This window comes from Neovison vison, chromosome 6 (genome assembly GCF_020171115.1).
Source record: "Neovison vison isolate M4711 chromosome 6, ASM_NN_V1, whole genome shotgun sequence".
In the NCBI taxonomy this organism is placed as follows: domain Eukaryota; kingdom Metazoa; phylum Chordata; class Mammalia; order Carnivora; family Mustelidae; genus Neogale; species Neogale vison.
The window spans coordinates 216,451,923-216,465,527 of NC_058096.1; the positions used below are offsets into that span (position 1 = coordinate 216,451,923).

At 49.8% G+C, this 13,605-nt stretch overlaps 1 protein-coding gene across 6 annotated transcripts in view; it reads right to left on the reverse strand.

Moving 5' to 3' along the window:
- Nucleotides 1–13,260, reverse strand: part of SMARCA4 (SWI/SNF related, matrix associated, actin dependent regulator of chromatin, subfamily a, member 4) — a 93,008-nt gene extending 79,748 nt beyond the window's left edge. For 5 of the 6 annotated variants that reach the window (XM_044254186.1, XM_044254185.1, XM_044254184.1 and 2 more), the window contains exon 1: nt 13,149–13,259. The gene's annotated coding sequence lies outside the window, so the exon portion shown is untranslated. Of the gene's footprint in view, nt 1–13,148 lie in introns of all 6 variants that reach the window. The other variant, XM_044254182.1, reaches the window with a different exon arrangement.
- Nucleotides 13,261–13,605: the final 345 nt, after the last annotated feature.

Here is a 13,605-nt window from a genome sequence, read left to right on the forward strand (position 1 = left end):
GTCAGGCTCCCTGCTCAGCGGGGGGTTGCTTCTCCCTCTCCCTCTCCCCCTCCCCACAATAAATCAAATCTTAAAAAAAAAAAAAAGAAAGAAAGAAAGAAAATTTTGTCTACCTGACATAATAGAAATATGTATTTGGTCTCTGCTTCAGTTTTAGACTAAAACCCCTGGAATTTCCTAAGTGGTAGGGGGGTCTTTTGTTCTAATGTAGTGACTCGTGGTGGGCTCTGGGACAGCTCCAGGATCGGGGGCCAGCTGCCAGAAAGACCAAGCTATGATTAGAGGGTTGGAACGTTCAGCCCCATCCTCCAAAGGAGGGGAGAGGAATCGAGACGTGAATAATTAATCACGCCCACAAGATGAAGCACCCATAAAATCTCTCAGCTAAGAGGCCAGGAGAGCTTCTGGGGTGGGGAACACATCCACATGCTAGGAGGGTGCTGTACCCCAACTCCATGGGGGACAAAAGCTCCCAGGCACAGGATCCTTCTAGGCATCACTTTATTTACCTCTTCATATGGCTGTTCATCTGTATCCTCTATAATAAACAGGTAAACATATGTATCTCCTTGAGTTTTGTGAGCTGTGATATCAAATAAACCTGACGAGCAGTTCGTGAGAACCCCATCTGTAACCAAGTGGGACAGAAGTGTGGGGAACATGGGGGCCCACTACTTGGGACTGGCATCTTAAGGGGGGAGCAGTCCTGTGGGACTGAGCCTTTTACCTCTGGGGTCTCTGCACTAGCTCTAGGTAATTAGCATCAGAACTGATGTGTAGGACACCCAGCAGGTATCTGCAGAAACTTGCTCCGGGTGGAAAACCCACACATTTGGTGTCCGCGGAGGAAACCAGTTTTCCTTTACTATCTCAGGGTCATGGAGATAAGAGGAAGGAGAGAGATATTTTAAAATCCAGAGGGGGGGCACCTGGGTGGCTCAGTGGGTTAAGCTGCTGCCTTCGGCTCAGGTCATGATCTCAGGGTCCTGGGATCGAGTCCCGCATCGGGTTCTCTGCTCGGCAGGGAGCCTGCTTCCCTCTCTCTCTCTCTGACTGCCTCTCTGTCTACTTGTGATCTCTCTCTCTCTGTCAAATAAATAAATAAATAATCTTTTAAAAAATAATAATAATAAAATAAAATCCAGAGTGAGTGTGACTTGCTCCTGCCTCCTTGCGATTTACAACTGCTGAGGATACAATCAGTGACAGAACTAACAGGTAAGATGACCCAGCCAGAGGGGAAGCAGGGCTGTGGGCCCATTTGGGGGCAAGGAGTGAGATTTACTCACTGAGCCCACACCCCTGCACCTCCCAGCGAGACTATCATGGGCCCTGCTGACAGAGGGGTCCCTATGGCTCACCGGCCCCCCAGCATCTCAGTGAAGTTGTTAGAGTCACAAGGCCAAAGCCACCGTGCAACTCACTGAAGTGCAGCCTGCACCGAGTTTGGACTCTCCTACTGGCCAACCGCATGATACTAGATGAGTGACTTAACCTTCCCCAGCCTGTCCCCTCCTCTGTAGGCTGGAGATGAGACCAATCCCTCCCTCGGGTGTCGCCAGCATCACCTGAGCTAACGCAGGCAAGGCATGTATAGGCAGGAAGTAACACAACCCTGCCGGCAAAGCCAAGGGCCCCCACATTTACTGAGCAGTTGCTTACTGCTTGTCACTACTGACCCAGAAGCAATATGCAGATTAAGTCCTTCCATTCTCCTCTTTTAAAAAAAAAAAGATTTATTTATTTATTTACTTACTTATTTAATCGAGAGACAGTGGCAGGCAGAAGCAGAGGGAGAAGCAGGCTCCCTGAGGAGCAGGAAGCCCAATGCGGGACTTGATCCTAGGACCCTGGGATCACAACCTGAACCAAAGGCAGCCGCTTAAATGACTGAGCCCCCGAGGCGCTCCTCTTCTCTTAAAGAGACAAGTAGTAAATAAGCTTCCTAACTTAGCCTACCCCACAGGACAAACCTCAAGCGATGCTCCTGTCCGGAAGCGTTCAGGAGCAAACTCGGGAAGTAAAGGCTGCACAAGGCGCCTCTGCCAAGCTGGGGGAGGAACAGAGGTTGCCTGAAGGCCACACAGGCCCACTGCAAAGACCAGCTGTCACAAGTGATGAGATCCGCCCAGGCAATCAGCGGGCAGGATCTGAGCTACAAACTATCCTTTGCCCTCTTGGATCCCACGGCCACAAACGCGGGGTTCATATCCATCATCAAACTCCTTTTGGCCAGTCACCTTCTTAAAGGGCAGGGCTGGGCCTGCCCCTCTTGAGAGCTGGGGAGGGTCTGGAACAGGGCACTACAGTGCTCCAGCAACGTGCCTACTCAGGAGGGCTTGCCAAGTTTGGCCAGAAATTTCAGAAGCGAGGTGGGATCTGAGGGCAAACAACAGCCCTCTCCCTACCGCCTTCTTCACTCATCACGGAACACCTCTACCTTTCCTACACAGTAAACTAAGGATCTGGCATTGTCAGCAAATTCCTAGGGTCCCCAAGGTCATCCTATGGTCTTGAGGGCTTCAGGGGCTTCCACTGTTCAGACTGGACTCCTGCAACAAGTTCCTCTTTGACAAGTCACTTGGTGTCTGGGCTGGGAGAAAGAAGGTCATTAAACACAAAACTGAAACCCATCCCAGACCAGAGAGCCACACCTAAGCAGATGAGGAGAGTGAAGGACGAAGGGACGGAGGGGACAAAATAGTGAAACCACTAGCACGTGTATGTGGGAGCCTAATTGAGGAGTGTGTAGTCTACGGGTCGGGTGTGTCTGGGGGCGCCACAAGGAAGGAATCGAGCCTGGGAATGCAGGTAGGCAGCCTAAAGGACTGTGATGGGAAGTAAAACTACTCTGGGGCAAGAACCAAAAACCTGAGAACTAAGATATTCAGTAAGCTGCAAGATGAAAACCGCTTCCCAGAGCCAAGGAGTCTGGGGGTGACGTGGCCATATCACCTTGAATTCTCTGAGAAGCACCCCAACTGCTGAACAATCAGAACCTCCACACAATCCATACCCGATGAGGCAGCTTCATGCACACGGATGTGGAGGAAGTTCCAAGAAGAAGCAGAGGAAAGAGGGAGCATCGATGCAAGGTGTGCCCAACCCAAGCCCCACTATGCTAACTGTAAGAACAGGTGCAAGTTCATCCGATAGTAGAAGCCAGCTCAGAGTAAGCTCGCCAAACCGTGGCTGGCAGCGGCCAGCAGCTCTCTTAGGAGGTATGTGAGGGGGAACTGACACTTTCCACATCACGGAGCTCTGGTGTTTTTTGTGTGTGTTTATTTTTTTATGATAATCTTCTATTAGTTTTGTAATCATATTTTTAAAAAATGCTAAAATAGGGGTGCATGAGTGGCTCGGTGGGTTAAGCCTCTGCCTTCGGCTCAGCTCATGGCTTCAGGGTCCTGGGATCAAACCCCACATTGAACTCTCTGCTCAGTGGGGAGCTTGTGTCCCCCTCTCCCTCTGTCTGACTCTCTGCCTACCTGTGATCTCTCTGTCAAATAAATAAGTAAAATAAAATCTTTAAAAAAGAAATGCTAAAACGGGGCGCCTGGGTGGCTCAGTAGATTAAGCCGCTGCCTTCGGCTCGGGTCATGATCCCAGGGTCCTGGGATCGAGCCCCGTATCGGGCTCTCTGCTCTGTGGGAAGCCTGCTTCCTCCTCTCTCTCTGCCTGCCCCTCGCCAACTTCTGATCTCTGTCTGTCAAATAAATAAATAAAATAAATCTTAAAAAAAAAAAAAAAAAAGAAATGCTAAAACCAACCAACCAACCTAGATCAGAAAAATACCTGGGAAATAAAATACTCGGAAAAGATGTCCAGAATTACCTTTATGGAAATTAAAAAGATGAAAGGATGTGAGGATTGCATCATTTTCTACTTTCAACCTCATCAAAATTATCATTTAAAATAGAAACATCTACTGACGTTCAAATGCGGAACCAGACTGCTTGAGGAGTAGGTCTAGTTTCTTCTTTCATGCCACCCCTTGCTTTTCTCTTATAAAAAAGAACAGTAGGGGGGCGCCTGGGTGGCTCAGTGGCTTAAGCCTCTGCCATCGGCTCAGGTCACGATTCTGCTGGGCAGGGAGCCTGCTTCTGCCTCTCTCTTTCTGCCTGCCTCTCTGCCTACTTGTGATGTCTCTCTCTCTGTCAAATAAATAAAAAATAAATATTAAAAAAAAAAAAAAAGAACAGTGGCCACAACAGGATGGATGGATCTAGAGTATTATGCTGAGTGAAATAAGCCAGTCAGAGAAAGACAAAAACCGCATGATCTCACTCATAATGAGGAATTTAAGAAACAAATGAGCAAAGGGGGAAAAAAGAGAATTTAAGAAACAAAACAAATGAACAAAGAAAAAAAAGGGACAAACCAAAAAAAAAACCAGACTCATTAACTATAGGGAACAAACCGGTGGGGCGGGGGATAGGAGCTGGGGATCCCAGCCCGCACTTACCACGCTGGGCACTGAGGTAAGGGAGGGGGAACTGTTACATTACTATACTAGACACCTGAAACTAATACAACACTGCTTGTTAACTATACCAGAATGAAATTTTTAAAGAAAATAAATAAATAAATAAATAAAGTTAAAATAAAAAGAACGGTGGTGGCCAGCCACTGAAGCAGGACAGACAGCTAATAGGAAATCAGGAGCTTCTAAAATCTGCTTGCTAAGACTATGTTTTTGATTTTGGGTTTTTTTCTTGTCTTGTCTGAAAACCAGCATTATACTTAAGTTTGGCCCCAGGAAAGCTGCAACTTCGCTTTTTGGGCTCGGAGGAATTTCTTCCCCGACAAGTTTCATCAGCAGACACACCGCGGTCCTGCCGCGCCAGGGCACTCCCATCGGTCAAGGAGCTGACCAGGATGCTGTCAGCAAACCCAGTCTTATTTGTTACATGAAAACTACAAAACAAGGTTCCCCCCAATACTCTACTAGGAAAACTGTCCACACCCGACCAGACCTGGCACACTGGTCGGCGAACCTGGAAGGACGTATGAGATGAGGCACCTGCCGTCTTAGGGAACATAGGGCAACAGCATACTCCTGACACGGTGCTTCCCCAACACTGGCTGCTCAAGCCAGCTGCCAAGCATTTTCCTTGCAATATAATTAAGCAGCAAAAGCTCGCCCTACATTTAAAAAGGAATACCCTTCAGAAACAAAAAACTCATGTCACGATAATTAATTACAATGTCTTATCGGTTCTACCTAAAATGCAGACATGCCAAGTCTGTCCGTTACCAAGCCCAGTAGTTCCTCCTCCCACCAGCCCGCCCCCGCAGGTTTCGCTTTCCAGTTTCAGTTACACAGTCCTTGTCCTCTAGCAGACGATCCTCCCGCTGAGTTTCGCCAGAAAATCAATAGTAGCTTAACTCTACGTCACAACACCGACATCACTCACTTCTTCTCATCTCATCTCACTGGCATTTTATCTCACATCATCACAAGAAGGGCAAGTACAGTACAATAAGGTATTCTCAGAGAGAAAGAGAACATCCATGCAACTTGTATTACACTGTTATTGTCATAAATGTTCCATTTATTATTAGTCGTCGTTAACCTTAAAAATAAAATTGTCAGGGGGCACCTGGGTGGCCAGTCGACTGGGCGGCTGCCTTCAGCTCAGGTCATGATCCTGGGGTTCTTGTCTCCCTGCTAAGTGGGAGCCTGCTTCTCCCTCTCCCTCTGCCTCTCCCCCTGCTTGTGTTCTAGGTCTCTCATGCTCACTCTGTTCTCTCCAAGAAATAAATAAAATCTTTAAAAAATAAAAAATACAGTAAAATTTCAGTGGCGGCTATGTGGCTCAAGTCAGTTAAGCATCTGCCTTTAGCTCAGGTCATGATCTCCGGGTCCTAAGCAAGGAGTCCGCTTCTCCCTCTGCCCCGTCCCTGGCCTATGTGTGTGTGCATGCACTTTCTATCAAATCAATAAATAAAATCTTCCAAAAAAACCCAAAAACAAAAACAAAAACACGGGGCGCCTGGGTGGCTCAGTCGTTAAGCATCTGTCTTTGGCTCAGGGCATGATCCCGGGGTCCTGGGATCAAGTCCCACATCGACTCCCACATCAGGCAGGATTCCTGCTTGGCAGGAAGCCTGCTTCTCCCCTCTCCTACACTCCCCCCCTACTCGTGTTCCCTCTCTCACTGTGTCTCTCTCTGTCAAATAAATAAATAAAATCTTTAAAAAAAACAAACACCTGTCAGTTAATTCACCTGCAAAAACGTGTGCATTCAGGAGTAACAGAGAACTATAATCTGCGACAAGCAAACTATGGCAAAACCAAAGGCAAGTCCAGAGAACAAAGAATGCTCCTTTATGGAAGGAAAGGGGGAAGTTAGGAGGGCTGTTATAAACAAGAAGTCCGGGGCGCCTGGGTGGCTCAGTGGGTTAAGCCACTGCCTTCGGCTCAGGTCATGATCTCAGGGTACTGGGATCGAGTCCCGAATCGGGCTCTCTGCTCAGCGGGGAGCCTGCTTCCTCCTCTCTCTCTCTCTCTGCCTGCCTCTCCATCTACTTGTGATCTCTCTCTGTCAAATAAATAAATAAATAAATATTAAAAATAAATAAATAAATAAATAAACAAGAAGTCCGCTGGAGTAAACAGGGAGTTCAAATTGTAGTAGTGTCTCACTGGCTGGGCGGTTGCTGGGGCAGAAGAAAAAACCTTTCTTTCTCAGCGGGGGTAATAAAGTACTGTGACCTGCAGGGTGACTTCCAAGGAGGTCTGTTCCTGTCGGGTCTGCAACTGACGACTGGTAGGGCTCGAAAGCTCCTCTTTCTGTCCTCCTGATTCCATTTAGATGAGGTTTCCTACTATTAATTTTCACATTGTTCATCTCTTACTGTGCCTCATGCATAAATTAAATTTTACCATAGCTATGTATGTATAGGAAAAACAGTATAGATCGGCTTCAGTACTATTCACGTTTCAGGCATCCCCTGGGGGGGGTCTTGGAACGTATCCCCCACAGATAAGGGGTCTTACTGTATTATTTTTAGCCCAGGGAATCATGTATCATCATATTCACTGGAATCCAGACCTCCTGCCCGCTTAAACAATTTTTTCCTTTCACTTGAAACCCACTGAAGAGGACCTCCTCATCTACAACCCATCACAAGATGTGAACCCATCACAACGACCAAGCTTGGTTTCTGCCCTTGGGGAGTTCATGCTCTAACCCAGCAGCGAGACACGGTCTCCACTGAGAGAATTCAAACACTGACCCACCTATCCACGGCACGGGCGTTTTCCAAACTCTTCTGACCATGACCTGGAGTCACGACATGATGCAGCAAACACACATCAAGTAAATCCAACCAGCTGTACAAATCTATCCTGACCACGCCCCCCGTTTAACGCAGAGAGATTCTCTTCTTTTTTTTTTTTTTTTTAAAGATTTTATTTTTATTTATTTGACAGAGAGAGATCACAAGCAGGCAGAGAGGCAGAGAGAGAGAGAGGAGGAAGCAGGCTCCCTGCTGAGCAGAGAGCCCGATGCGGGACTCGATCCCAGGATCCCGAGATCATGACCTGAGCCGAAGGCAGAGGCTTTAACCCACTGAGCCACCCAGGCGCCCCGATTCCCTTCTTTTTAAGGCTGGTCATGCCCCACCGGATGGATGTCAGGTCTACGACTGCCGGGTCTGCTGAGGTACAGCCACCTGTTCAACACTGAGAAGGACACCTAACCTGCGGACAGGGCGGGTGGTGCCTATACCGCCCAGTGTCACTGGCGACAGGCCCTCCCAGTCACCTCAAATACTGACTGAAAACCAACTCTGTGCTGATCAGGGTACCAGGTATCAGGAATGCAGAAGCCAATAAAATCCCTGCCTCGTGGAACTGACAACTGAGTGATAGAGGCAAGCACACAAATAAAGATGACATAATATTCCTCGTGCGGGGAGCGGGGAGATGCCACGAACTTGTACCATGAAAAAGTCAGCAGGGGTAACAAGCTGACAGGACCAACCATGGTGGCCAGGGAGGGTCTCAGGGAGGGGATACACCCGAGCAGAGACCTGAAGCGGAATGGGAGCCATGGGAGCCATGACGGACCGGCAAGCAGCAAGGACAAGGGCTCGGAGTGGGACTGTGCTGGACTGGAGCAGGAAAGGGGGATGTGGCAGCAGGTGAAGTCAGAGACGGCTGCGGAGGGCAGATCACAGGCCTGGAGGGCAGGAGTCTACTCTAGGTGCAAGGGGAAACCACTGGAATGTTCTGGACAGGGCGGTGACATGGTCTGATGATGGTTTTAGAAGATTTCTCTAGAGACGCTGATGAATAGATGAAAGGTTAAAAGCAAGAAAGGAGTCAGACGCACCTGGACTCAGGTCACGATCCCAGAGCCCCGCATCGGGCTCCCTGCTTGGCAGGAAGCCTGCTTCTCCCTCTCCCACTCCCCCTGCTTATATTCCCACCCCCCCTCTGTCTCTCTGTCAAATAAATAAAATAAAATCTTAAAAAAAAAAAAGAAAGAAAGAAAGAAAGAAAAAGAAAAGCTCAATGGTGACCAAGGTAACCAAAAGGGCTTCAGCAAGCACATGCCCTTTGAAATATGAAAGGTGGTCCTTCCTCGGGGCTGACCGGCCTTGGAGCCAGATCTGGCAAAGCCCAGCAAGTCTGGATTTCAGCTCCAACTTGCATCCCGTGGTTCAGTATCGGTGACTGGAGGTGCCAACCCGGGAAACTATGGGGTAAGAGCAGGTTGGAGGGAGGAACAGAGGGGAATGGGGTTTTCTGCTCAGGAAGGTTAAGTCATTGGTCCAACATCACTCAAGAAGTAGAGTCCTGCCTCAAGTCTGTCTGACTCCAGGCTTGAGGAACTGATTTAGGCTGAGGATCAAAAGGCAGAGGAAAGCCTGAAAGGGTGCCAAGTGCGGGCAGAGCGGAGCACTCTGACAGACAGGGGTATGCCGGCTGCGTTCCCAGGAGGCGGGCTTGGCTGCGCACAGCAGATGGACTCCCGGGCTTCAGCATCACCATTCAGACAACGAGAGCACCCACCATTCTGCTTCAGTGGGACTTTTGGTGCAAGTCAGGGTGACCCACATCAAACCCCGTCCCCTCCCGTAACAGGTGAGGCTGCAACTGCCGCGCAGCCACCTGCTTCCTGAGCCAGTGGGGCATGACTTACCAGCGGAAAAGAACTTGAACCATCCCAAGGAGCCATTTGAAAGCCCACTGCTACTAAATCCGGGGTCCGGCCTCCTTTCACCTCACACACAGCTGGTGAACTTCACGCTGATCAAAACCCACTGTCCCCAGGAACAAGTATCCACATGCCAAAATAAAGACATGCCCCCTTTATAACAAAGTAACAGTCCCAGAGGGAAACACTGGGGACCAGTCTAGTCCCAAAGGCTTCCAAGGGGCCTGGGCTAGTTTATGACCCGCGAAGAGTTACCTGTTTTCTAAAGAAAGCCCCTTCTCTAAGGTAATTGAGAGGGAAATCAATGCATCCCTTCCTTTCTCTCTGCCCTACGAAATCCAACCATGAAAAAGTCAGCAGGGGTAACAAGCTGTCCCAGCAAACCCAGCTACATCTGGCACTACCCTCGAGTGCCTTTCCCTTACATGAAGGTGATCCGAGACCAAATTTCTCGTGTTCATTAAATCCACGTAAGGAAAAAGTAGTATCATCGGCATGCAGTTAAAAGAGAACTCTAATCGTATCGATGAGCTTATACTTCTAGGGATGATCCCTTTAAGGTTGACAGCAATGGCAGGTCTGTTTAGCCTCAGACGCGACTCTGATGTGTTCCCCGCAGACATTTCCCCCCAATATTCTAGCAGCTGTCACTTCCCGTTTTATAGTAGGGAAGTAATTTTGCACATCCCCCTAATTTTTTATTTATTTGTAAAGGTTTTACTTGTTTGTTTGGGGGAGGAAGGCCGGGGAGGGGGGTGCGGATAGAGAGAGAGGATCTCAGGCAGACTCCTTGCTGAGCGCAGAGCCCCAGGCTCAATATTACAACCCTGAGATCATGACCAGAGCTGAGACCAAGGGGAGACATAACCAACTGAGCCACCCAGGCGCCTGTAGTCTTTTTTAAACTCCAATTCCCTCGTAAGTGTTCCAGTCAGTGTTACAAGTTACAAGGAAATATGTGAGGTGGAAAACAAACATTTGGTATTTTCCAAAACCCATGTCACCAAACACACTTCTTTCTATCCAGTGTATTATGGTGAAAGTGCAAGCTTACAATTTTTAAATTATGAGAAACCAAACATAAGAGCTGATTCCTTTGCTACAACTTTGAAAACATACAGAACTATTACCACAGGAGAGCAAAAATATATTCTGTATCTCAACCGGCCAGGACATTGTAGGAATCCTAATAAATGACACCAGCTACCAACTGTTCAGTACTGTGGGCCAGGCGCCATTCTAAGCACTTTACAGTTGTTACTGTTGTTTAGACCTTGCAACAATCCTCATAGTTGGGTACCATTACGGAACTGTTCCCCTTTGCAACTAAGGAGATGGCTACAATTGAATGAGAACAGGCTACGATTGAATGAGAACAGCCCTTGTCTGCCTGTTCCCCACTGAATCCTCAGGCCCCATCAGGGCCTGGCTCGTGGTAGGTTCTCAATGCCCACTTGTTCAAACGAGGAATGTGAGGCTGGGCCATTTCTTGCACGACGGTGAGGGGCGCCACTCATGTAGTGTTCTATCTATGGTAGGTGAGAATGGGTCCCTCTGTGCCATGGCAGCCCTAATGATGGAGGCCAAAACCGGCTGACATATCTGAAGGCTCACTAAATGCCAGGAACTGTCATCTCCATTTCTCTAAGGCACCAAGAGGGAAAGTGGTAAAGTCAGGATTCGAATCCAGAAGGCTTAAGAGAGCCCTTGGTGAAAAAACATCCCTAAGTGTCAGTTTCTTCACCACCAGAATGTTGTTCTCACCCAACACACCTAATCCCTCCCACATCCCATAAACAGCTAAGACAAGGATCAGGTCTAGGGCTACCTCCCAGTGTTCTGAGGGTCCAAAAGGAATGATAAGGGTGTGTGGCACATGAAGGAGCACTTATTATTGTCATCATTATATATGAATTGATTTTAAAGAAATTAAAATATATATAATGAGCACATCAAACCTGAACTTCCTGGGATATAGGATGACCTCAAATTTTGTTTTGCATTCTTTAATTCACACACACACACACACACGCATAGAGAACAACATTAACTACTGCAATAAACTGAGTGCTCACTATATGCCGGGCACTGCAGTGTGCTAAACAACTTCCCATGTTATGTTTCAACCCTTACAACAACTGTGGCAGCATTGCTGTCATACCTATTTCACAAGTTGGGGGACCTACTGGTGAATGCCTTGCTGGAGGTCAGTCTAGGATTTAGAAGGCTGGGTGTGAATTCAGGAGGTCCAATTCCAGAATTAGCAGTCCTCACCACCCACTAATCACCAGCCCACAACCTCGTTCCCAGGGACGTGGGCCTGGAAAGTTAAAAAACCAACACAAGCAACTAACATTTATTGCTTACAACCCAACCCCAGTCCTGTGCCAAGCATTTCATGCATGCACTTACTCCATCCCCCACAAGGACTCTCCTTCATTCATTCCACAAATGCTCCCTAAGGACCTAGGATGGGTCAGACTCAGAGTACGCTCCAGGAGACCAAGCAGACATGATCCCTGCTGTGCTGGCCCTCAGAGAAGATGGATGTGTAATTACACACTGGGGTAACTGCCACACGGAAAGGATCAAGGCGATATTTGAGTGTAGCAGTGGAGAGCAATGACTAGTCCAGGTGGTCACATGCAAGCCTGGACATCCTTCCAGATCCTGAGAAAAGGCCCCCTCTTCCATCAACCTCCCTGATCCCATCCATCCCCGGGGCATTCACTGTGCTCCTCTCACAGGAAGGGTAATGAGGATCACATGATAGGCCACGGGGAGTTGTTCCCACATTTACCATCTGTTCCCCTACAGGACTAGAGAGGCTCCTAGGCCATTCAACCACCAAGCCATCTAACACCCAGTAGGGACTCAACAAATATTTGCTCAACAGTAAAGGAGGAGATTGGGCCTGATAATAACAGCAGTACTTCCCACTTGCCAGAAACCATTTTACAGGTTTTCACCAACTCCATTTGTGGCATTATCCCCATTTCACAAAGGAGGAATCGAAGCAGTTCAGAGAGATTAGGCTATTTATCCAAGGTCACACAGCTAAGTGAGTGACAGCCCAGGGAATCAAACTCCATTCCGGTCTGTCAGCTGAAACTGAAAACTTGTTTCAAATTCCTAGGAAGTGGCTCTCGCACTTATTCCCTAGTTTCCCCAAGGATTCACTGGGGGGAGGGGGGAATCAAGACTGGTGTCTTCGTGAGACCAGCACAAAACACTCTCCTAAAAGCCCACGTTTTAAATAAAAGCCTTAATCTAGAAAATCAACTGAAGGCGAAAGGATGCAAAACAAAAACAATGCTTTCAACAGCAAACAGTTCTACCCGTCCTCCCCCACTTGCTCTAGACTCTCCACTTCAGGGCAAACATTTTGAAGTCACCACTTGCAAAGAATTGTGGAGTTATTTACTTTTCTTTGAAAAATCTAGAATACGTGATTTTTTTTTTTAAATAAAATGTTAGGTAGGTTAACCCAAAGGGACTGCTAAGGCTCGTTTCCAGGCGACACTGAACTCATCTGGGGGGGTTTTCCTACTGAGCTCCCACCGCAGCCTCCCCAAAAAGACAACATTCAGGTCGGACCCGTTACAACGTAGCCAGAAAAGCTCCGACGCCTTGCTATTGTTGCTGCCGCGACCGACACAGCGACCCGGGGCCGGGACCCCAGCCCGCAGAGGAGGCGGAGAGCTTTGTCCGGCGACCCCGGCGAGAGCGCGCGCGCGGCCTCCACGCGGCCCGGGCCCCCACCCCACGGCCCGCGGATGCTGTAGCCGCCGCGGCCTCGCTACGCTGTGGCCTTCCCCGCGCGCGCGGCGCCGGACAGGCTTCTTGACCCTCCGGCGCCGCCGTACCCCAGCCCCGCTCAGGGCGCCGGCGGCCCCCTCCCCCCTCGGCGCCCCGGCTCCATTCAAACCGTCCTCCCAAGCCCCGCGCAGCGCTCCCCCCGCGGCCCGCGTTCCTTACCGAGAGCCGCCGGCGCCGTCGCCTTCCCGGCGCCGCCCCCGCCCCTCCGCGCGGGGCCGGGGGCAGAGTGGGCGTCTCGCCTCTCCTCACGAAACAAAGAAGCCGCCGCCGCCGCCGCCGCCGCCGCCGAGCGAGGGTAAGTCTCGCGCGCGCGCCCGCCCGTCTCGGCCGCCCCCCCACGCCGCCCGCGCACCCGCTGCGCGCGCACCCGCCAACTCCCCTCCCCCCCGACAATCGGCTTCTCTCGCTTCCGCCGCCCGCCCGGCCTCGTGCGCGCGCCTGCCCGCCCTTCCGCTCCCAGTGCGCGTGCGCGTCCGCTCGGGACTTCGGGGACGTGGGCGGGACGAGAAAGAGCTGGCGCTCCTGATGTACCACCCAACTCAGTCCGGGAAGGTCTCGCTCATGCGCACCGGGGTCTTCGTCCTCACGCAGCGTCCCCACGCCGCGGAGCATGCGC